The sequence below is a fragment of the Tympanuchus pallidicinctus genome, unplaced genomic scaffold, assembly GCF_026119805.1.
Source record: "Tympanuchus pallidicinctus isolate F22 unplaced genomic scaffold, pur_lepc_1.0 scaffold30, whole genome shotgun sequence".
Lineage (NCBI taxonomy): Eukaryota > Metazoa > Chordata > Aves > Galliformes > Phasianidae > Tympanuchus > Tympanuchus pallidicinctus.
Window position 1 is genome coordinate 3,881,313 of NW_026294748.1, and position 22,543 is coordinate 3,903,855.

Here is a 22,543-nt window from a genome sequence, read left to right on the forward strand (position 1 = left end):
CTCTTTTTATTGTTGGAGTTTGTTAAGTAAAACGGGCCTCACAGGATGACTCTGGATGCCCTGGCCACAATGCCAGCTGTCTGCCTCTCCATTGCCCCGCTCCAGGCCACACTGGGATGTGCTGGCTCTATGTAAAAGTGCCATCCCAAGCTGCTTGTCTCCACGAGCTCACCACGAACCCCCACTGACAGCACAGCCTGCAAGGGATCACCAAACAGGGACCCACATACAGGGAACAGCTGGTTAATCAGTTCAAGTGGCTGGGAACCAGTTTACCGTGCATTAAGTATCCTTTGATTCAGTTTAATTGGGACGTCGCAGAGACCCCGACGTCCAGTAATAAGGACAGTGGGAAGCTGATCAGACAGCTCGTTAACACTCAATTAATGTCGCTCAGTGCAGCACAGCAGTAACTTTTAAAAAATGTATGTGTGCAGCCGAGGTGGAATTAAATGGTGATGGCAATTTCCAGAGTGCACGATGTGAGATGTGCGCGCGGCGCGGTGTTAACTTTGTGTGTGTGCGCAATTGAAGTGGAATTAAAAGTTGAAGTGCAATTTTTTAGGTGAATGCAGTCACTTTACACAGCACAGAATTAGTTCATTTCTAATTTATAGGTGCAATTAAAGTGCACTAAGAATAAAATTCATAAATCTTCAGCTAACTGACCGTGATTTTTCTGAAAACTCTTTTTGTTCCTCCTGATGCAGGCGATGTGGGCACCCGGTGTGCCTGGAATAATAATGGTTCTCTCTTCCCCTTCATGCTCTTCCCTGTCAGTCTTCGTGGACTTTATTAATCTCAGGGAGATGTGATGGCTGTGTGCTGGCATGCAGCTTTTCTCCCTCTTGGTCGCTTTCCCATCGTCTCCCCCTTGGCACAGAGAGGCTGGAGAGGGGATTCCTACCTCTTCGTTTCCTTAATGAGCTCTGAGTCTGCTGATGAGCCTGTTGGCAGGGCTGGCCCTGCAGAGGACCTCCCTCCAAAGGGACATGGCCAAGGGATGCCACTTGTCCCTGTCATAGCCGCTGTGTGCAGCTCCATCCAACTGCGCATCTTTGCCAACTGCCATTCATTTAAGGGCCTGATTTCCCTTCCCTTCCCTTCCCTTCCCTTCCCTTCCCTTCCCTTCCCTTCCCTTCCCTTCCCTTCCCTTCCCTTCCCTTCCCTTCCCTTCCCTTCCCTTCCCTTCCCTTCCCTTCCCTTCCCTTCCCTTCCCTTCCCTTCCCTTCCCTTCCCTTCCCTTCCCTTCCCTTCCCTTCCCTTCCCTTCCCTTCCCTTCCCTTCCCTTCCCTTCCCTTCCCTTCCCTCCCCTCCCCTCCCCTCCCCTCCCCTCCCCTCCCCTCCCCTCCCCTCCCCTCCCTTCCCTTCCCTTCCCCTTCCCTTCTCCCTTCCCTTTTTCCTTTTCTTTCTTTCCTTTTTCTTCTTTTCCTCTTTTTAATCCTTTTTTAATATCACTATCATTACATCTGCACACTCAGTCATGCAAAAAATTACACATTTTTGGAGATTCCGCTCACTCCCTTCTCAGGCTTAGCACTGCCATCACCATTCAATGAGCCCCAGCACAGGGCCAAGATGTACTGGGGTAAAACAGCATGGCTTAAGCACCGAGCACTGGTAAGCAGCATCTCCCATCCTCCTTCCATGCCTCAGTTTCCCCCCACATCAATACATGCAGATTCAGGGGGTTTGGCTGCAAAAGCACTTCTGATCACTTCTATCCTCCCGGAGGAAGGAGGATGGATGGGCACAGTGGGACCATGCCAGCAGCAAAGCCCATGGATGAAGGCAGCTCTGCCCACCTCCTTGCTCTCTCCTCCCTGTGCTGTAAACGCTTTGCAGTCCGGGTGCGAGCTCAGAGTGGAAAAGCCCATATTTTCAGAACGGCGATGATTGAAGTAAATCTGTTGCTTTGAAAGGAGGGGCAGAGGGCAAAATAAAAGTTATTTCTTTCCTTCCACCTCTCGCCCTTGAGTGGGAGCTGATAAAAATCCAAAGGCAGGTCTCTGCTCCGCCAGGAAATCAGACTCCACTCCGCCTTTGCCTCAGAGCCGTGCGGATAAAATATTAAGCAGCGGGGCTGGAGCGGGTACAGCAGGCATAATCAGATGAGTAGTTAAAGGTCTGGCATCCTTTGGGGACACGTGTGATTGATCAGCCCTTGCAAAAATAAATAACCCGGCTCTTCAGATCTATGTAGCAATTTTAAATTTTTAATAAATCTGTATGTATGGTGAAGGATAAGTCGTCACCCTGCACTCCGTGCCTGTGATTGTGGGTGAATTCATCATACTCTTTCTTTCAAAGGACTCCAGATCCCGCTGATAGACAGCGGTGGTAGCATTTAGAATTCTTGTCCCATCTTTATCTCTCTGAGGTGTGATAGGAGCCGGGCTGAGGACCAGCCGTGCTTGGGATGCTCTGACAGCGAGCAGGGAGTGGGGGGGGGGGGGGGAACCCAAAACACAGCCCTGCTGCATTTGCTGACCCCTGGCTTGCAAAAGGAGGACCTGAAAGGTGGTTGGTACCAAGCCAGGCAGCAATGGGATAACGCCACAGCTTGGTGGGCACGGGGGAATTGTGACAGCAGGCAGATGGCACCTGCAAACTAATGAGGGCAGGGTGCTTCTCCATGCTTGGCACAGGGCTCCTGCCTCGGTCTGGAGGCAGAGGGGAGCCAAGTGGGCACAGAGGTGCTCCAGGTGTGGGGAGGTGTCCAAAGCTCGGGCTTCGGCAGAGCTGCGCTGCACGCTGAGCCACAAGCAGCTGGAGCAGCGCAGCTCCCGGCCGGAAGACTCGCTCATCCGCTTCCAAGTTTTGCTAACTGAAGCTGACCTGAACAGGACTCCAGCCCAGCAAAGGGAACTGCAGGGCGCGGAGCGCAGCGCGAGCAGAGCGGACACCCGCGGTGTGCGGGACGCTGCTGCGGGAGGAGCCGAGCGGCAAAGATGGATTTTAGGCGCCCTGTTCCTCGCAGATAGCGCTCCTCCTTTAGCAGCTCTGCTTTCCTCGAGCTGCCTCAGGCTGCAGCCCGCTTCTGCAAAGAGATTCTGCTGCTGCTGCCGCCTGCCTCCAAAGCGCAGCCCACGTTGCATTCCGGGACACGCGCGTTTGCAACATGCAAGACCTCTTAGCAGCAGAACCCAGCGCTCACCCCTTCCCCCTTTAGCCGGGCTGTTGCAAAGCTCCACTGGGCGGTTAATTTCGTTAATCACCCCCAGCTGACTGCACGCGCCAGGTGTGCAGCACAGCTACACACACCTTGAGGACCGCCTGCAGCACGCGGCCCTTGGGTTCTGCCTACGTGCACTGATTGGTCGGCCCACAGGTGTTAATTAATGCCCGGCTCTTAAATGAGCGGGGCTGCACCAGGTGGGGGCTTTTTGAGCTGCGTGTCGATGTGAGTTCAGAGTTTTGCTGCTGGGAGAGGCAAAGGAGCTCAAATGGATTGCGAGTTGAAGGGAGAAGCTGCTGGAGCAATGGGAAACCCAGTCTTGTGTAAAGATGAGTGATTTCCAGGTAACGTGGTGTTTTTTTTCCTTCTGTTTTTGGGCGTTTTTGTGCTTTTGGAAGCTGCTTGCTCCCCCCCATGAGGGTGAGCAAAATGGCGGTCGTCTCCTCAACCCTCTTTGCATCCCTCCTGATTGGGAGTGTTGGTCACAGCTGCCTTCATCTCCCAGTTCCTTTAGCATTCTTTGCTTTTTTTCCCCTTTTCTTCTTCCTTTTTTAAATATATTTAAAAGCAAACAAACAAAAGTAAACAACAGAACAAGCTTTTGGAAATGAGGCAAGAGAGAAAAGCCCAGCCCAGATCCAAATTACCTAAGGAGGCTGTGGATGCCCCATCCCTGCAGGCATTCAAGGCCAGGCTGGATGTGGCTCTGGGCAGCCTGGGCTGCTGGTTGGTGACCTGCACAAAGCAGGGGGTTGGAGCTGGATGAGCATCGTGCTCCTTTTCAACCCAGGCCATTCTGTGATTCAATGATTTCTAAGCTTTCCCTGGTGGAAGGGAAAGCGTGGAATGCAACAAATTAACCAGGAAAAAAAAAAACACCCAAGGAACTGGAGTGAAAAATGGGCTGGGGGGAAGAAAACCCAGTGAGAAAGGCAGGCTGGTGCTGGAGCCCAGCAGGCAATAGAGGCATAGTGTGGTGGTGAAATAATTGTGCCCCTTCAGCTGACGTCCAGCTCTGCTTTCTGCCTTGCTAACCCAAGCCTGCCATCCTCTGTTAGCTCTTGCAATATTTTATCTGCCAGCTCTGACTCTGTTTCAGTGGCAATGGTGAGGACTTGATTAATTAGAAGAGATCTCTTTTAGCCAACCAGCTCGGCTCTGTGGGGGGAAGGCTGGGAACTATTTAAAGGGATGAAGATGTAGTGCAGCAGCTGCCACCTCTCTCTCTGGTTCTGTGCTCACTCACCTATCTGCAAATCCATCTCCTTTTGCCCTCTGCCAGTAAATCCCAGCGATCGCTGGTGCAGAGAAATAAAAGTGGGGTGGGCTCCCATGGCAGGGCGTGGGTTGATGAAAACCAGTGGGAATGGGTTTGGGGCAATGTAAAACTCACCTGCACGCTCCTCTTGTTGATTATAACACTGCCCAGGGAGGCATGGATTGGGGGCTGTGGGTCTCCAGGACAAACCCAGCAGTATGGGCAGGTGGCAGGAGCATCCTCCCCGTGTTTCTCGGCTCATTACAGCCCAGCTTTGCCTTCCAGTGACACAGGTAATGAATCCTCTGCAGGGTGCCTGCTGGCTTTAATAAGCTGGAATGAACCGAGGGGGAGAATTAACCTGGCAGGATTAGCTTGCTCTGTGGCGGGATGCTGGGAATGGCTCCTCCTGTGCCGTGCAGGGAATTTTAACACTTCTGCTTCAGAAAGCACTGAGCACCTGCTGGGCTGGGCAGCAGCATGCAGGGCAGCAGCACCCTGCTCTGGTGGTTTAGGGTGCTGTGTGGACCTGCTTGGGAGGTGCACGGGCAGCATGTAGGGCTGGTTTTGGCTTGGGCTCCTCAAGCCTGGTTTAACACAGCACTCAAATGCAGAGCTAGAGAACCTGGTGCCTAGAAACCCTGCAATTATGGTGCATTTGGTTGGGTATTTTGGCTTTTTGTTGTCAGCAAATGGCTTAGTAATGCAGACCCCTGTGTGTTTAATGCCCTAACAGCCAGTGGGATGCTCTGCTTCTGTGAGCTGCAGTGGGGCTGCAGCTGTGCCAGAGCTCCCAGTGCTGCTGCTGCATAGCACTGACCCCCAGCCCAGGCTCCTTGGGGTCACCCCATTATGCCATTAACATGGTGTGTGCAGCCCACCAGCCCAGGGAATTGGTGCATTTGCACTGCCTGGTGCTGCTGGGAGGAGGTGGGTGCACAGAAACCTTGCTTTTTGCTTTGCTTCCCACCCGTGCACAGGAGACCTCGCTCCACGTGTGCATGGTGCATGCATACTAATGCGCCCTGCATGCAGCTCCTTGGCAGAGCCTTTAAAAACAGGCATGGGTTTTTGAGAAATCCTTGATGGCACTGCTTGTAATTATAATGTAATCGGCGTAATTGAGTGCCTGGGGCCCATCTTTGGGGCTGATTTGCATGTTCATAACACTACATGGGGTTAGACCCCACCTTCCCCTGCCTGCATTTGTGTGGCTTTTAGGGTCTGGGGTTTTGGGGTCCCTTCCTCCTGGTGGGAGCAGATGGGGGGGGAAAATGAGGTTCATGAATTCCTCATGGCCCCACCAGCCCCTGTTGGAGAGCCACCGCAGCTTTCCATTATTGATAACACCCAGGCTCTAATGAGCTCCCAGTCTGGATTAGCAAATCATTTGCAAGCTGATCTGGATTTCCATGGAACATGGCTGCTCCTCTGAGGGATGTGCAGGCTTTGGGCTGCTGCTGCTCATCCAGGGTGTGATATCCATCCCTCTGACGCAGGGCTCCAGCATCAGCCTTGGGTTTCCTGCTCCATTCCCCTAGCTTGGGTTCCTGGCAGCAGGGCACATCTATTAAAACATCTATTGTTTTAATTGCCATACAGCAGCTCTGGGAGCTGCTCTGTGTGCAGCACTGCTGATAGGCACAGTCCTGCTCCGCTCCTTTGCAGAAGGAGAAAAGCAATCCCAGGAAATAGGGATGGACGATGCTGTTAAATCCTCTGGGGATTTGGGAGGATATTGTTTGTGCTTCTTGAATCATGACTTTTGATGTGTAATAATATATCGTGCAGTTCTTGATGGCCAATATCGCATTTACTTTAAATGATGTAATCAGCCCTCAGCGTCTCAGTTGATTTAGTCAATTAAGTTTTTAACCTCATGTCTTCAATCTCATCTGTGAGTAATTTAAATGTGGTGATTTTAATGAAAGTACATCTACCTGTTCATTTATCCAGACGTATCGTTGCCCTTTAGGTCTTCTTGTGTTATAGGGACCGGTGATGCTTTTTCTCTTCTGCCTGCAAATGTTTACCAGCACTGAGGGGACAATGCATTGATTGGCATTGGGCAGTTGGAGTTTTTCCTCAGTGCAATCCAAATGTAACAGATGCCGTGATATCCAAATGGAAGTGACTTTCAGAGAGGCAGGAGGCTTGTGGGGCTGTGTTTAATCCTGAGAGGACGTCATAGAAGCCTAGAATGGCTTGGGTTGAAAGGGATCATTGAGTTCCAACTCCTGTGCTGCAGTAGAGATGGCAGTAATTACCTCCCCAAAGCCAATGCAGGCACGGCACCCGTTGGCCATTCATGCAACGCTGCAGGTTTTTGCATTGTGGCTGCAGAAAGGCTGGGTGGGGAGCCTGCCCTGGTTGGGATTGGGTTCACTCCACACCCAGCTGTGCTGCTGTTACCTGAGCTTGGGGCTTGCAAAGCAGCCACGTCCCTATGGGAGCAGTGCTGGGTGTCCCAGCCCCATCTCTTCCCCAGCAGGGTGGGTTGGAAGGTGTCCCTGGAGGAACCCCAGAGCCCTGCCCTGCTCGCTGCTTACGGCTCACGCTAAATTCAAACTGAGAAAATGCAGCTGATGTTTTCTAGCCTTCGTTGGCGTTGCTAAGAGAAATCAAGATAAATGACCCGGGGCTCTTTGCTGGCTGGCTCTGCCTGCCTCCCAGCCACTGGATGGGGTTTCTCAGCCCCCCAGCACAGGGATGCTGTGTGTGGGCTCAGGGCTGTGCCTGCTCTGCAGAGCGCTGACGGATCCCGTGGGAACATCTGTGGTGCAGTTATTGGAAACCAAACCTGGGAATGCTGTCATTGGCTTTTTGTTCCTGTCTCATAGCTGACATTCTTAAAATACATTTTCTTTTGCTTTTTGAAATGAAAATGCTTAGAAGGGGCATTATACAGTGTTTTCTTGCAGAAGGCAACCTCCTCCTTCCCTCCCCTCCCCCCCCCCCAACCTGCCACCCAAAAATACTTATTTTTAAAATTTAGAGTGGAAAATGCGAACAGTTTTTGATAAAAGCATTTCTATTCATGAGCAGCAGCTCGCAGAGATTTGCAAGAAATAAATAGGTTTTGGCAGCATCAAACAAGGGGATGGGGAAGGTTTGGAACTTGATTTGGTGTCGTTTCACATGGAGTTTTAGAACAAATTCACCAAGAGAAGTGTAAGGGATGTGTTGCTGTCAATCCCAAGGCCAAACCTTGTGATGCTGGCGAGAGCTGCAACGCTTGCCTGTTAATTGCCTTCTGATTGTCTTTTGCAATGCTTTGCTCCTTGGAGATCTATCTCCATTTTGCCCTAGCACATGCTTGCCACTTGCTGGGCGCATTGGAGAGCTGGCCTTGAACTCCTTCCAGATTATTAGCAGGTGAAGGTCACTGTGCAGTGTCTCATTGGAAAGTCGATTTCTCCTGGCTTTTCAATAAATGCATCACCTCATTATCCTTAACGAACTCCGTGCATGCCATAAAGCAGAGAGATGTGGTGGCACTGCGTGAAGCTGGTTTTGCAGCAGTGTTTGTCTCATCACTAACGACCATCTCCTCCTGGTGTGGGACGGGGACCCTGTGCAGGAGAGCTGATGCTCCCTGCTGTAGGACCTCACCTGGTCTGGGTGCTCCATCATGCACAGGTGAGTGGTCTGAATGAATCCCCAGTGCCCACTCAGAGATGCTCTCATCTCAGTGTGTTTTCAGGCTGGTGCTGGCTCTGTCCTGCCCTCGTTCTTGCAGGCGTGGGTCTCCTGATGCTTATCTGGGGCTTCTGCTGCTCCTGCCACAGGTGCCATAGATCTGCAGACGTTGGGGAGCAGTAGGAACCCTATGTGGATGTTCAACCTGCTCATGAGGAGGCAGCACGTGCTGTGGGGGCTTTGTTTCCAGCTGGGAATTGCTTGGAGCCCGCTCATCCCCCACGTGTACCTAAACACATAAGGGAGAGCAGAGAATTGCCTGTGCCATTTTCTTCTAAGCAAGGATTCAGCTGTGGCTCTGAAAACAGAATTAGAGGTAGAGTTTAATCATACAAGCTCTGGAAATAGGGTAGATTAAATCTTTTTAAGGAGGGTGGCTAAGCACTTTATTTGCTGTGCAGGAATCTTCAGGGGGTCAGAGACCAGAGAACTAGATTTAAAGCTTTTAAATTCCTTTTTTTTTTTAAATGTCCTTTCACAATGCGCAGTTGGAAAGGCTTTAAAGTTACGATTAAAAAGACAGAAGGATGGATGGAATGGAGACACTTGTTGAAAATAGACATTAATAATGTGTTGAGTTATAATCCTGAAAGCGTGGTTTTTGCTCTTGGGATGGAGTTTTTGGGTGGGGAGGACCTTCTGGTGGCTCTGTGCTTTGTGTTTTTGGCAGTGCTGGGTGCTGTGCTCCCCTCATTTCAGGGACCTGGGGCAAGGTTGGCCTTAGTGTGGATCAGGGCTTTGTTCTTACAGCCCAGTCCTCCCCATGCTTTACCAGTGGGGTTGTCCCCATTTGGTTGCCCCAAATGCATCCTGTTCAGGGACATTGCTTTGATCCCACACTGTCTGCACTGGGAGTTCTTAATGCTCTTAAAAAGTTTTGTGCAGCCTCATGTATCCCCAGGTGACCCCTCTGCACCCCCTCCAGCTGCACAGCATCCTCTGCTGCCCACCCCATTTCCAGAGCCCAATTCCACCGAGCAAATGAGGCAGAGCATCTGATCCCTCCTCTTGGTCTGCCAGTGAATTAGCACTCCATTAACTTAACGAGAGCTCTCCCAGCCGCCCTGGATGCTGCCAGCCAGGGAGTGGGACTGTGGTTTTTCCAAGGGGTTTTGGGGCTGTTGAGGCTTTGCACTGCTGCGTGGCTCTGTGTTGGTGTTGGGCACAAAAAGGAGGGATGCTGGGGGTGCTAAGAGCTGTGATTCTGGGGGTGCTGTGATGTTCACAGATGTGACACAGAGCTCGGTGTCATCGCCCTGTACAAGGGGACTGAGCAGGGCACAGTGTCCATCTGAGGGCTGTGCTGTCTGCACGGCAGCCCCCAGCAGAGCCAGCTCCCTGCCCAGCCTTTGTTTGTTGATAGAGGTAAATGTGCAATTTCATGGTTTGATTACAACGAATTTAGCTGACAAAGTTCGTGAGCTGTTAGGAGGAGGTGAGAGGAGGGGGATGACATGAGGAGGACACGTACCTGAGCCACTGCTTGATGGTGTGAGGTGTGTCTGCAGGGAGCTCAGGGTTTGGGGGTGGTGTGGGGCTCAGTGGGGGTTGCAGAGGGAGACTTGCATCCTGTGGTGGCACTGCACATACTGTGAGCTGCTAGCTAGGCTGGAAGTCTTTTCAAATGGCTTCTAGAGCCATTGGTTGTTACATGGAAATACTTCCAGGGTTGGAACCCAGATGCTGCAGTGGCAGACACTTGGAAATAGTGCCATCTGGGTGCTTTGCTTGAGCCTCTTGCTTTGCTGTACAGGCTGGTTTTTCTTCTGTTATTGATGTTTCCATGGGTGTGGGGACTGACTTGAGAGCAGCTCCTCTGCAGCCCCCTGCTCCCAGGTTGGGCACAGCTCCCCCAGCAAAGGCTTTGCTCCTCCAGCAGCCCAACTGCTGATGCGCTGCAGTGGAAACCAAAAGGCAAAGTGTCAGGAATGATCTAAACAAATATTAGCCAATTAATATTACATGCAGGGGAGCTTAGGGGGGGAGGAGGAAGGGGAGATCTTGCTGGAGGATGCGCAGCCGTGCGCTACCTGTCTTGCATGGCAATGGCTGAGAGCCCCAGGTGGCACAAGCAGGAGCCAGCAGCGTGCTTGGAAACAGCAATGTGGGTGTGAGCGCCCTGCATGGCTTGGGTTAACTTTCCTAGGCCAGACTGATGTATTTCCAGCTTGGAAAATGCTGTTGGACTTCACTCATTTTGTTGGGCTTTTTTTTTTTTGGTGTTGCTCAAAGGAAAAAAAAACCCAACCTCTCAGCATCAGTCACTGAGCAGAGCAGTCTGTTGCTATGCATGGTTGTGGATTCAGGCCATAAATACCAAATGGCTCCTCTTCCCTGAGGAAGGCAGTGCTGATAGGAAAATGGGCTCTGCAGGGTGTGGGACCTCGAGGTCTGGTACCGTTTGTGCCTTTTCTTAATGGATGTGGCAAATGAAAGCTGGGGGGTGATGGAAGCTGTACCGTAGGCAGTGAGGTCTCACCAGGGTCTCAGATGCCAAAGCTCATAAGGGGAGGGGCTCCAGGAAGACATGCAGGGCATCAATCTCATTCTGATGATCTCTCTGAAGAAATCCTGTAGCTGCTGTCTGTGTTTGTTTAGCATTGCCTTTGGGTGGTAATTAGCACCCTCTGATGGGCAAATAGAGACTTTGAACTTTTTTGTTACTCTCCCCATGGGCCAGCATGGCAGGAGGAGCCGCTCCAGCTGTCAGATCTCTGCTCTGGAGGAAGCTGCAGGCATGGGGTGGAGATGACAGCTCGTTACAAGTCCAACTGTTAAATAAATAAACAAAACAGCTCTCACCCTCAATTCTGTGGGTGAAAGAGTGGTTGCAGAGGAGACTTAATTAAGTGTGAGAAACACGGCTCCCCAGCAGCCTGCTTCCTCTCCTGCTGATGCCAGCTGAGTGGCCAATCTTCCACTTAGCTAATGTGTGGCCGTGGTGCTTTTGAGGCAATAGATCTTTGCATCCATCTGATTGCATCAGAGCATGAGGAGTGCAAAAGGGAAAGCAGAAATCAGCTGTCTTGGTAATGAATCCTAGGCTTGAAGTGTCTTCTGGAAATGTGGGAGGAAAGAAAACCCAGGGAGGGAGGGAAACTTGAAGGTGTGTTGGGAGACCGGGGGCAAGGCTAAGAGATGAGACCACCAACAGCCAGCACTGCGCTGTACTCCATCCAGTATCCAAATTTCAGTCTTCTAAGAGGATTATCAGGTGCCTGTTTGAATTACCCTGACATGAACAGTCAGTCAGAAAATGTACATTCATTTGAAAGGTCAAGTACATCTGATTCCTGCATTTGGTATGCTGGGGCTTATCCTTTCAACTCGGCCTTCCTTAATGAGATTCTTGTTTCAAAGCGTGGCTCTGGGTTTGACAAAGTCAAGTGTGGCATGGATGGTTTTTGTTAACGTGTTTACCCTTTCATCTGGCTGTCCTTTGGAAGCAGGCTTTGCTCTCTGCTGGTCAATAGGGATGGGCAGGAATGAACGTTTTGCAGGAGGAGAGATGGAGATCCTCTGCTGAGGATGTAGATTTGCGTGTGTAAGTGGATGTGACAAATGCATGCGGATGGAGAGGAGCTGGATGCTCTGGGACACAACGGGGTGCACGGCTCCCTCGGAATCCACGGCACAGAGAACGTTGAGTTTGGCCTGCAATAGCGTTTCTTGATTAAATTAACACGTATTGATATTTCTCCTGTTGTTTTGACTTCACAGGCTGTTTGAATTCAGTCTTGTCACAACAAAATACAAAGGAGGTTGCTCGGAGATTGATTTTATTTTTTATTTTTTTCCCCCCCTTTTAATCCTGTCTTTGAAGAAGAGTGTTTTAAAATTTTATTTCTTTACTTCCAGGTTGACAGCCGGGGAAAGGCTGCAAATGTTAAAACTGTTGCACAAATAATTATGCTAAAATGCCGAGCATACATTACGGAGGAAGATGCTTGTTGATTGTAAAGTACGAATCAATTTTCTGCGTCACAAAATTACCGTCATCGGAGCCGGCTTTGCTGATTTATTCCCTCAGCTGATGGGTTTGTGGCTGCAGCCTGCTTCCCCCGGAGAGGTTTTTGATGGGTGAAGCTTTGCTTTCCCCTTTGTTGTCACTCCCCTCGTTGCCCCCCCTGCACCGTTCTCAAAACGGAGCCCTGCGTTTGCACGCCGCATCCCAAAACGCTCTGCCAAGTTAAATAATGTAGTCACAAAACCAAATATTGAATGATGACTGAGGGAAGGATTAAGGGAGGCAGCTGAGCAACAGAAGAGAGATCCTCGAGTGTTTTGAGCACAGGATGGGGATGCGCTGTGCTGGGGGAGCCCCCAAGGCCACATCCCTATGGATGAGGGTATGAGATGTCAACCTGCTCCCATCCTGTCTTTATCAACCCCAATCCTAGGCTTGCCTGGAGGTCTTCCCTCCAAACCAAAATGACAGCAGAAGGAATACTGAGCACGTTTTCCAGTCTGGCTTTAACCTGGTGGGTGCAGTGACCAGATGGTGGGTGGCTGTCCAATACTCATACAGGGAGAAGTAGATGTGTGGAATGAGGGCTCTCGATGTAGCACAAAAACTGATGTAAATGGCTTTTGTATAGCTAGAAGAAAATCTACGATTCCACTAAATCTAAGAGCTGGAAACTCAACAGGCAAGCCATGAATTCAGGAGATGCCTTTGCTGTGATAAATTCACAATACTGGTTGGGAAAGAAGCATCGCTCATCAGGGAGGGTGATGGGACCTTCTTTTATTCTGGTTGGTCTGGAGCAGTTTGAAATGTTATTTAGGATGAATTCCAAGGTGATGATTTACATGGCAGGTGACACTAGAAAGCAAATTATTCTAGGAAGAAGCATGAGATGGGATGTATTTACTGCCTGTCTGGGCAAATTATCTGCTCTCAGATGTCAGCCATGTGTTTGTGTAGAAAATGCCTATGTCTGAAATAGCATATAAAGTGGATGCCCGAAATAACGGTTAATAAAAGCAAAACCCCTTTGGCTGTTGCTACGTCCTTTGCACCGAGCTCTTTGTAGCTCAGCCTTTGGAAGAGCCAATGTCAGGGACAATCTGAAGGTGGTTTTGAGTGAGCAAGCACACAGCCCAGTTTAATTTGCACTGCAGGCCTGGCTTTGCTGGGAACAGAGCGGTGATGTGTATTTGCACGGGCGCTGCTGCTCACAGCGCTGTGTGCTGCAGGTATTGGAGCTGCTAAGGGCAGCTTCTCCTCCCTACTTACCTCTGTTATGGTGTCCCATCCCACAGGAAGGCTGCTTAAAGGCAGGCTGCTCCTCTGGGCTCGCACAAATGACCCAGCGCTGGCTGCCGTTCCTCAGTCTTGTCAGGCTGGCTGTGATTCACTCTAAATATTTATCCCTCTTCACCTCGTAGCTCTGACTGACGAGGTTTAAAAAGCAATAATAAAACAGTGAAGTGCAGGTGGTGAGCTCTCCAAGCTGGTGATGCTGAGTGGGTTGCAGCCACTCGGACTGCAGTGGCTGAGGAATGGAGATGCAGTTTTCCAGCCCTGACCACTCTCGTCCCTTTGCATCGGGATTGCAGGAGGCCGCATCTATCACAGATGGATCGTGTGTGCCTTTCAGATGTCTTATTTCATTTTTTGTAATCCTGAGATGGATTCCGGGAGGATTGCTTTTTATTTGTGTGCATGCCCGTGGAGAGCTCAGGATCTCATCTGGCGTTTAATTATACACTTCTGTTATCTAGCAGGTATTGTAGGTGGATGTGTAAATTAGAGTACTTCTGTTTACATAGAAATGAATGTATGGTATAAAAACAATTTACTTGTAAAAGACTCATCCTGTCTCCCAGAATATGTTTGAATCGTAACACAATACAAAGTAATTTAATCCTTCCAAACCCATACGTTGTTTGCCTCTCATTTTTCCAGCAAATTTTACCTTCATCAAAAGATAAATCAATTTGTAGCAGCTATTGGCAGCTATTTAAGCTGGCGAATTGAACAGCTTAATTAGAGAAAGTATATTAAAGGCTCAGGGAGAGGCTAACACGTTCCGTGCCTCCTCTGGGCTGTGCTGGTGGGAGGAAGATGCTGGGGGCCCTATCCTGGCTGTTGGTGGAGGAAATCAGGTAGAAAGCAGCTTTTGGAAGGGGTTTGGGTCTGTGTGTGCCCTGTGGTTGTTAGGGGAGCTTTTCCCACAGCTGTGCTCTGCAGTGTGACTTGCCAAGGCTGCCCTTTCTGCAGAGGCTGGCTTGAGCACGTGTGGTTTTCACAAAGCCATTCAGGTTGGAAAAGACTTCCAGGATCTCTCAGCCCACCTCACTGTGCCCACTGCCACATCCCTCAGTGTCCCATCCCCATGGTTGTGAGCCCCCCTGGGATGGTGACCTCACTGAGCCCTGGGCAGCTGTGCCAACAGCTCACTACTCTTCCAGAGAAAATTTTTCCTAATATCCATTTTGCTGAGCTGAACTCCCCGAGATTCGCAGCATGTGGGTTGGGTTACAGTTTAAAATATATATATATTTAGCTAATTTAAGCTTGAACTTGAGGTGCTCAGAAGTGGAGTTGATATTAGGATAGCCTTGCTTAAAAAGGAAAGCATTGTCAGTGCAGACTAAGGCGTCATCCATCTGTTCCTGAATCTGTTATCAGTCAGTGTTCCATGTCTCTGTTGCAGTTTGGGGATCCTGAGGGGAGGCAGCAGCTTCATGTGGGCTGTTCCTTCCCTCCTTTGCTTGGGGGCTTTCTTGCACCCAACCCACCCTGAATCTGCAGATCTGGTGATGCTGGGAGCCATGCAATGCCCTCTGCTCCTCCCTGTGGGGACAGGGCTGCAGGTGGAAGTAGAAAGTAGAAGACTAGAAATGTTATGATGGGCTAACACCTCACATTCATGGAATCACAGAATGGCCTGGGTTGAAAAGAACCACAGTGCTCATCCAGCTCCAACCCCCTGCTGTGTGCAGGTCACCAACCAGCAGCCCAGGCTGCCCAGAGCCACATCCAGCCTGGCCTTGAATGCCTGCAGGGATGGGGCATCCACAGGCTCCTTGGGCAACCAGTTCCAATGCATCACCCCATTCCTCAATCTTCATATTCCTACACGTGCATATATATAATTTTATCACTGTAGATGGCTTGTTGTGCAGTAACATGAGTGCATCTGTGCACTGTGTGTGCACTGCAGGTGTGTGCTGCACATGCACTGTTTTTCTTGCCTCAGCACAACGATTTCCTAACGATCTCTTACCCATCTAAGACGGATTGCTTTTCATGGTTCAGTGGTCGCAGCTCAGACATCCATTTCAATCAATAAAACAGTCAAAAGAGAGAATAGATTTACTTGTTTCTGGTTTTTTACATTTAATTGAAAATTTTCGAGTGATTACAAACATAGATATTGTACAGATTGCAGAATTCAGAAGACAATAAGTGCCAAAAGAAAAATCTCCGGAGCCCCCAGCACCCCTGTTCTCCCTGGTGTGTAGATTATTCTCTTTTCTCCTGGCTTGTAAAATCTGGGTGGATTTAATAGAGTTTCACCTAGACATTGCATGGAGCATATGCAGTGGTCTGTGATGAGCACTGTTAAATCCTCTTACCTGTGACAGGGAGAATCCGTTCCCATCTCATAGCTGGGGCAGTGCTGAGCCCTGAGAGGAGCCCAGCAATAGCATGGTGCTGTGAGCTGGCCGGTGATGGAAAAGGGCTGTGGAAGCTCTTCTGTTCCAACCACAAGGGCTGAATCCCCTGTAATTGCCTAAATTGCAGCTTGGAGTGGTGCGTGAGAAGCTTCCCTTTCTCCTAGGGGGTCTCTGGGGAAAACTGGAAAGCCATCCCTTCTCCCTTATTGTAAACTTAATAAACCTGGAGGCAGCGCAGCTGAATATATAGAAGCCATCGTCTGATAAGCTGAATGTGGGAAAACTTCAAGAAGGCATTGAGACCCCTTGTGCCGCCTGCAAAATGAGGTCTGATTTCTCTCAGAGTTGTTTTTAATAGCTGGAATTACCAAAGATCAGCGTGTGCTGGTTGACGGGACCGTGAGCAAGCATCCTGTTTGGTGCCCATGGTGATATCATTTACACTGGCATTTATGCGATAACCTCCCGAGCGCGCGGGTCTGCTCACAAATTAAAGCTGAACCTGGTCTGCCTGGTGTGCTGCCTCCCAGACACTGAATTTCCTGGATACTTTTATTGTCATGTCTGATTTACTCAGCTATGCTGACTGCTGGAAGAGTGTTTGTTCCTGCCTGGACCACAGTGTAGCTCTGGAGGAGCTGCTGTCATCCTCCATCTCGTCACAGGCAGCGCTGACCGATGTCATCAGGTTGTGGTGAGCGTGGCTCTGTGCTGTGCACAAATCCAGGGTGCAAATGCAGTCTTAAGTTGCGCCAGGATGGGTTCAGGTTGGGTGTTAGGGAGGATTGGGGCAGGATTGTAGAGATCTCTTCCACCCTTAGTGATTCTATGAGGTCAGACTGATTGCCACGAATAAAAGCTGGTGGTAGGAAGGTTGGGTCTCTGTGCTCAACAGGTTGAAGTAAAATAAATGGCATATTTATACATATGTATTGCTGCTACTGGAGAAGTTGCTGGATGAGTGGCAATTCCCCTTCTGGCAGCGTTCTGCCTCCTCATCCCCATGGTTGTGATGGCTGTGATGGGTTTGGGGTGGATTTCCTTTATTTGTACACCTCCCCAGAAGGAAATGTTCCTCTTCAAGATGCTCATTTCCTTTTGTGTGGGGTTTTTTTTTGTGTGTGTTTTTTGAGCACAAAATCAAATCCTCCTTGAAGAAGGAGCTTCAAATGGAAAACTAGGGCCAGCCCAAATTAGGGGGACTTAATTTACTATGGTAAAAATACTTTGAGAGCTGCAGATGAAAACTGCAATTTAAGTGCCTAATATTATAATTATATACTGATGTGTTTTATTAATGGGATTGAATGCTCATAGCTTTGTAGTAATGAGCTTTTTTGAAGATCTGCATAATAGAGTTTTCTGATGGTAAGGACCCTGGCATGCTGTTCCCTCTCTAAAGCTCCTTGAAACTCATGGATTAGCCAGGGACAGGGTTAATTGTTGACTTGAGTAGTAATTAGTCACACATCTCATGGAGTAGCCCTCCATGGGGGGGTGGCAGAGCCCAAAATTCCTCTTCTAGGCATTGTGTGGATGATGGGAAGGCTTAACGTGGTGGGACAAGTGACCCTTGAGCAAACGAAGTGTTTTGGGAAGCCTGGAGATGAAAGATCCAGTGTTGAAAAATGAGCACGTAGCAGATTGATAATATTACAGAGCTGTAGGTTTGAACAGGGTGCACAATCAGCCCTTTGTAACACAGGGAAAGAAATAATTTTCCTACCTTGTAACAGCATTTCACATGCACTTCTGGTAATGAATGGGAGCGTATCATCGAAACCACGGCTGTTTTGGTGGGCTGTCATCCCCACCCTGCAGAATGAGGCAGGGTCAGTGACAGTATTAACGTTAATGGCTCACACGTTCCACATTTGATCTGGAAAAAAGAAATCCTGAGTGATGCTAATGTGGATATTTAAGGAGAGACCTTGGAAGAGATTCCAGTCTTAAAGAACCCATTGGAATGTGGTATTTTGGTGATTCGCTTTCATTTTTTCACGCAGCCACTTTATCACAGCTGACTTTCCTGTGAATAAATTTTGACTGGGATAAATCAACTCGCAGCATTAATTGTATTAACGGACGCATTAATTATATGACTGTTAGTGCATAAAAATGCATGACTTTTTTACAACTGAATAAGGAGAAACCGAACAAGGAAAATAAAGTAGCGAATTGCAGGAGTGTTGGATGTTTCCTATTAGGTGTTTTTTCAAAAGACGCCCCGGTGCTCTTTACAAATCCTCCTTCCAAACGCTTCTCTCTTTTATTCAGGAGCGTAATTAGCTTTTGTTAACTTCTGCATGGGCAGTTTTCGTTTCGTGCTTTCTTTGAAAAATGTGGCTGTTTTCCTCAAAGAGCTGTAAGTTCTGTTTCTTCCCTTGGCGTCTTGAGTCCCGAATTTCCACCGAGAGAGAAATTCGTGTTTGGCTCAGCATCCTCCACGCGTTTAGGAAAGGCCAAGGCTCGTTTTCACTCTTCTCCCTTCGTAATGAGCCCAAGATGTATTTTATTGGGCAACTCCATTCGAGAGCCCAGCTGCTGGGAAATGATCCCAAGAGGAGAAGCTGTGTCCTGCTCACTTCTTCCACCTCAATCTGCTGGGGGAAGGCAGGAGGTGGGAGGGCTCCTGTCCTCTGTGCTCACCTTGCGCCCGTGTCCTTTCTGCTCATCTCTTTCGTGGTTGCTGTCAGTAATGAGATGGGAGAACTGGGCAAGGAGGCAGTTCCAGCACCACCCTGTCCACCCCCACATTATCCTGACTTATTACATTGTAATAAATTGAACCATTCCACTTCATTATTTCATATTTGAGGAGATTTATAGATTGTCCTGGTGGCTGAAGAGGCAGTGATTAAAGGAGCAGTGTGCTAATGAATGAGCCTCTGCACAAAGCCTTTTTAATTAATGCACAGCCCAGGGGCTGTAAAAGGCTTGCTGATAACAAGCCTGGCCCATTCAGGACATGAACTGACAACTTTGCACAAAATGAAGGCTTATGTGGAGACATGAGTACGGTATTGAAACGGCAATTAAGGCTAATAAAATGATTTGCCTGCCCATCCATCGCTGCATTGCTGGCCCTCCTTCGGCATTCCTGGCCCTCTGTCTGCTCCAAAGTAATGGCAGGTGGAGATCTCATTTGGCTCTTCCCGCCTTGCCTCCGTGATTTAATGATGGGCTGGCTGCTGTGTCTGCTCCTTCGCGTGGCTCCCAGTTGTGCTGGGCTGGGATTTTCCTTCAAGGCCTTTGTGAAGTTGCTGGAAATTTCCCTGGGTCAGGTTGGAGCATCTTCTGTCTGCATGATGATCTGTCCATCCATCCTTGGCTGCGTGAATGGAGGACTGGCGTGGGTCTGTGGTGGGATGGAGCTTCCTGTGATGACCACACCAGCTCTGTGCAGGGTGCTTTCCAACCTGTCTGTGCCTTTTCTTGTGTTCTGTGTCCTCGTTCTGCATGTACTCTGGTGTGCAGTGCTGGCGTGTGCTGTTGGACGGGCTCCACGCTTCATGCTAGTTAATCTGTGATAAGAGACTTCTATAAAGTGCATTGAGATATGAGTCACAGACTCAATAAACAGCTGTGATAAAGTGCAAGTAGCTGTAACGCCAGGTACCGTAACTAGCTGGCCTTCCCCAGGCACCTCAAACAACTTCTCCTGCCACTTTCCTGAGCTCTCATCAGCAGCATCCTTGCTCAGGTCTGCTGGTGAGAGCTCTGTGTGTGAGTTGCTCATGCTGTAAAGGAATTTGTCCTGTCTGTGATTGCGGAGGGACCTCAGGAGTGTCACAGAGTAGAGCTTTGTCCTTGGGAAACTGTCAGGTAAACAGTGTAGAGCAATCGTGGCTGCGCTGCTGAGTTGCACCTACTGATGTGCAATTTGTGTTGCTCAGTTGTGGTGGTATTTGAGTGTGTTTCATAGTGGTAACCTGTGTCAGTCTTGGAACAAACTTCCTTTAGTCATAGAGTCATCATAGATTTGCTCAGGTTGGAAAAGACTTACAGATCATCAAGTCCAACCGCTACCTAACCATGCTACCCCAGTCCATTCAGCAGCATGCAACATCACGAGCTGCAGCACACCAGATGGCTCCAATGCTACATAAAGCTTGGTGTTGGGATGCATCAGAAATGTTCTGACCCTCTGAGCTCCTCCTGAGGCCTGGGAGAGATGAGGAGCCAAAAGCTCTCTGATGTCTGATCTTCTCAAGGATCAGCTTCTCCATTTGCCTCAGTGAAGCCATGGCAAGTGGAAGCACTGCCTTAAAGAAGGAAGTGCAGGGAGAGGAGCTGGAAAACTTTGGAAACATAAAATAAAAGCCAGAAAAAAAAAAAACAAATGATGCTGCCTGTGGCCTGCAGATTTAATGATATTTACCCATTTGATTGATGAAGATGATGAATGAGGCTTCGTGGCCTGTTGAGGGTGGAAAGTCTAAGTACCAGGATGGAGAGTGAATCAATCACTTTTGCGGCTCCCCTGCCAGATGGGTTCATCAGTTAACGGCAGCTCCCAACAGGGTCATATATTACCCCTGGCTGAGGGACGGTGTGTCAGCTAAGGCTGCTGACTCTTCCCTGCAGAGATCGATAACCCATGGTGAGAGGAAGCAGCACGGCCTAAATGAAACCACTAAAGCTCCTCTCTGACTTGATCCTTGTGTTAAACGTAGTTTGCTAGCATGCATGTTCCATGAAATGAATAGCAAGGGTTGGACCGTAGAGCACTGCGCCATGCAGCACTGAGTTCAGAGAGGTGGCCAGGTAGGTGACAGGAGGAAAGTGCAATATCCAACCTGGATCCTCCGCTGGCACAACTTCAGTTCCTCTTGTCCCATCTTTGAGCACCTGCAGCCGCTGTGCTCTGTCTGGGCTGGTTCCTATCGTGTCGATTCAGTGTTTGCTAACCACTCCGTGGTGATGCCCATGATGTGGTTGTGAGGAATTGTTCTGTTGTTGCTTTGGGAGGGATTTGGGCAACAGAGGCTGAGGGTGGAATGTTGTCCTCTAGCAGCATCCAGGCATTTAACTCCTTCTGTCTCATGAGAAATATCCTCACTGTGCATTCCAAAGGCTTCACCTCTTTTAGGCTGGGACTATATCCCTATTTTGAGTAGAGTTTATCTTGCACTTGTTACTCAATAGAAGCATTTGAGGACATGTTGGTAAATATGGTCTGGAAAACAGCGGCACAGGAGCACGTCACCAGCTGGGGATGTGGGACGTTCATCAAAAGTTTTGGGGTTTTATATTTCCCATGTTCCGCCAACCTTGTAAGCAAAGCCACTGTGATTTATGGCTTTGTGTTACATTCCTGTGAAACTTGCAGGATTTTGATATAAAATTCTCCTGGCTTTAACTGTCAAGTTTCACCTGAGTCCTGCTTGGAGACCGTTATTCTTTATGTTGTCATTTCTGAGGAGCCTTTTACAACGGGAGCTTGGCATTATATGGCACTTAATAACAAGCAGGTTACACCCCCCAGTAAGGAACATTCTGCTATGTTCAAACCTTTTATAGCAATCATTGCAGCTGTTGATGTCCAGGACGGATGCACAGAGTGTTTTGCAATGTGTTTGGGTAGAGAAGTGCCATTCTGCTCCAGCACTTTTTTGCTTCGTGATGTAGAACTTCAGGAGGCTTTTCCATATGTCTGAGTTCAGTTGGGTAAAAGCCCCATGTTGTGTCAGTAGGCAATGGGAGGCTCCTGCTTTTGGAGCTATCCTTGGAAGGAATCTGTCCCTCTCTTGGTCTATTGAATAAGAACCCACTGGGGGATCTTGCCTTAATTAACTGGCCTTAATATGATGGCCTTAATGTCATCTTCAGCAGAAGGGCAAAGATCCTTGCCAGGCGTGGAAGGTGTGGTGGGAAGTAAAGGGAAGATGATGCTGTGGTAATGTTAGGAAGTAAATCTTCTGTCTTTGCAACATGTATGCCCAGACCTCAGATTTTAAGCAGGAAAGTGCTGTTGGCCCAGCTTGGTCATCAATGTAGGATGTTCAGAACAGGCATAGTTGCTTTTTCAGCCAAGGGTGTCACAAAGGAAAGGAGGAGGGGTGGCCTTTGGGTGAGGCTGATGGACGGGGATGTCTCAGCATTGCTGTTTTCCTGGCTGCTGCTGACTCTCTGGGTGACCTTGTGGCTACCTGCAAATCTCTTTTCCTGTATTGTCTGTGCAGTGTGCTCCAGCCCTTTCCTGGGATGGGGAACATCTTGCAGCATGTGCTTATTGAGGTTTGGCTCTCATTTCAGGTTTCTGGATGCCGCTTTTGATATCAATAATAATCATGATAGTGAGAGGCTACAGATAAAGCAACAATTCCCAGGAAAAATAGAGCAGCGGTGGTTCTGCTGTGTGGGTAATTCAAGGGTAAGGAATATAGATGAGTTGTAACCAGAAATCAGAAGCACTGAGAGCTCCATCCAGGCTGATGACTGTGTGCTGGTGGTTGTTGTGTGACCAAAAACGGTGCAGATGCTTCCAGGGAGGTGCAGGAATGTGAGGGCAGTGAGCAGAGCAGAGCTGGACTCTGAGCCCCAGGCAGGGAGAGCCCCAGGTAACCCGTGCTGAGTGTGACTTGCAACTTCTGTGCAAATTAAAGCTTCTTTTCTCGGGCTGAAATTGCTGGCTAAACTCCACAACTTAGATTCAGCCCAATGCAGTCATTAGAGATTGGCTTGAACTCATTATCTCCTTTTCATTAGTGTTAACCATTAACTCCGGGTAGTCCTGTTATTGATATAAATGTCTCTGAAACCTTCTGAGCTTTTGG

At 49.1% G+C, this 22,543-nt stretch overlaps 1 protein-coding gene across 1 annotated transcript in view; it reads left to right on the forward strand.

Moving 5' to 3' along the window:
* The first annotated feature begins 3,388 nt into the window (after window positions 1-3,388).
* Window positions 3,389-22,543, forward strand: part of OPCML (opioid binding protein/cell adhesion molecule like) — a 289,316-nt gene continuing 270,161 nt past the window's right edge. The window contains exon 1 of the mRNA XM_052697527.1: window positions 3,389-3,522. The gene's annotated coding sequence lies outside the window, so the exon portion shown is untranslated. The remainder of the gene's footprint in view (window positions 3,523-22,543) is intronic.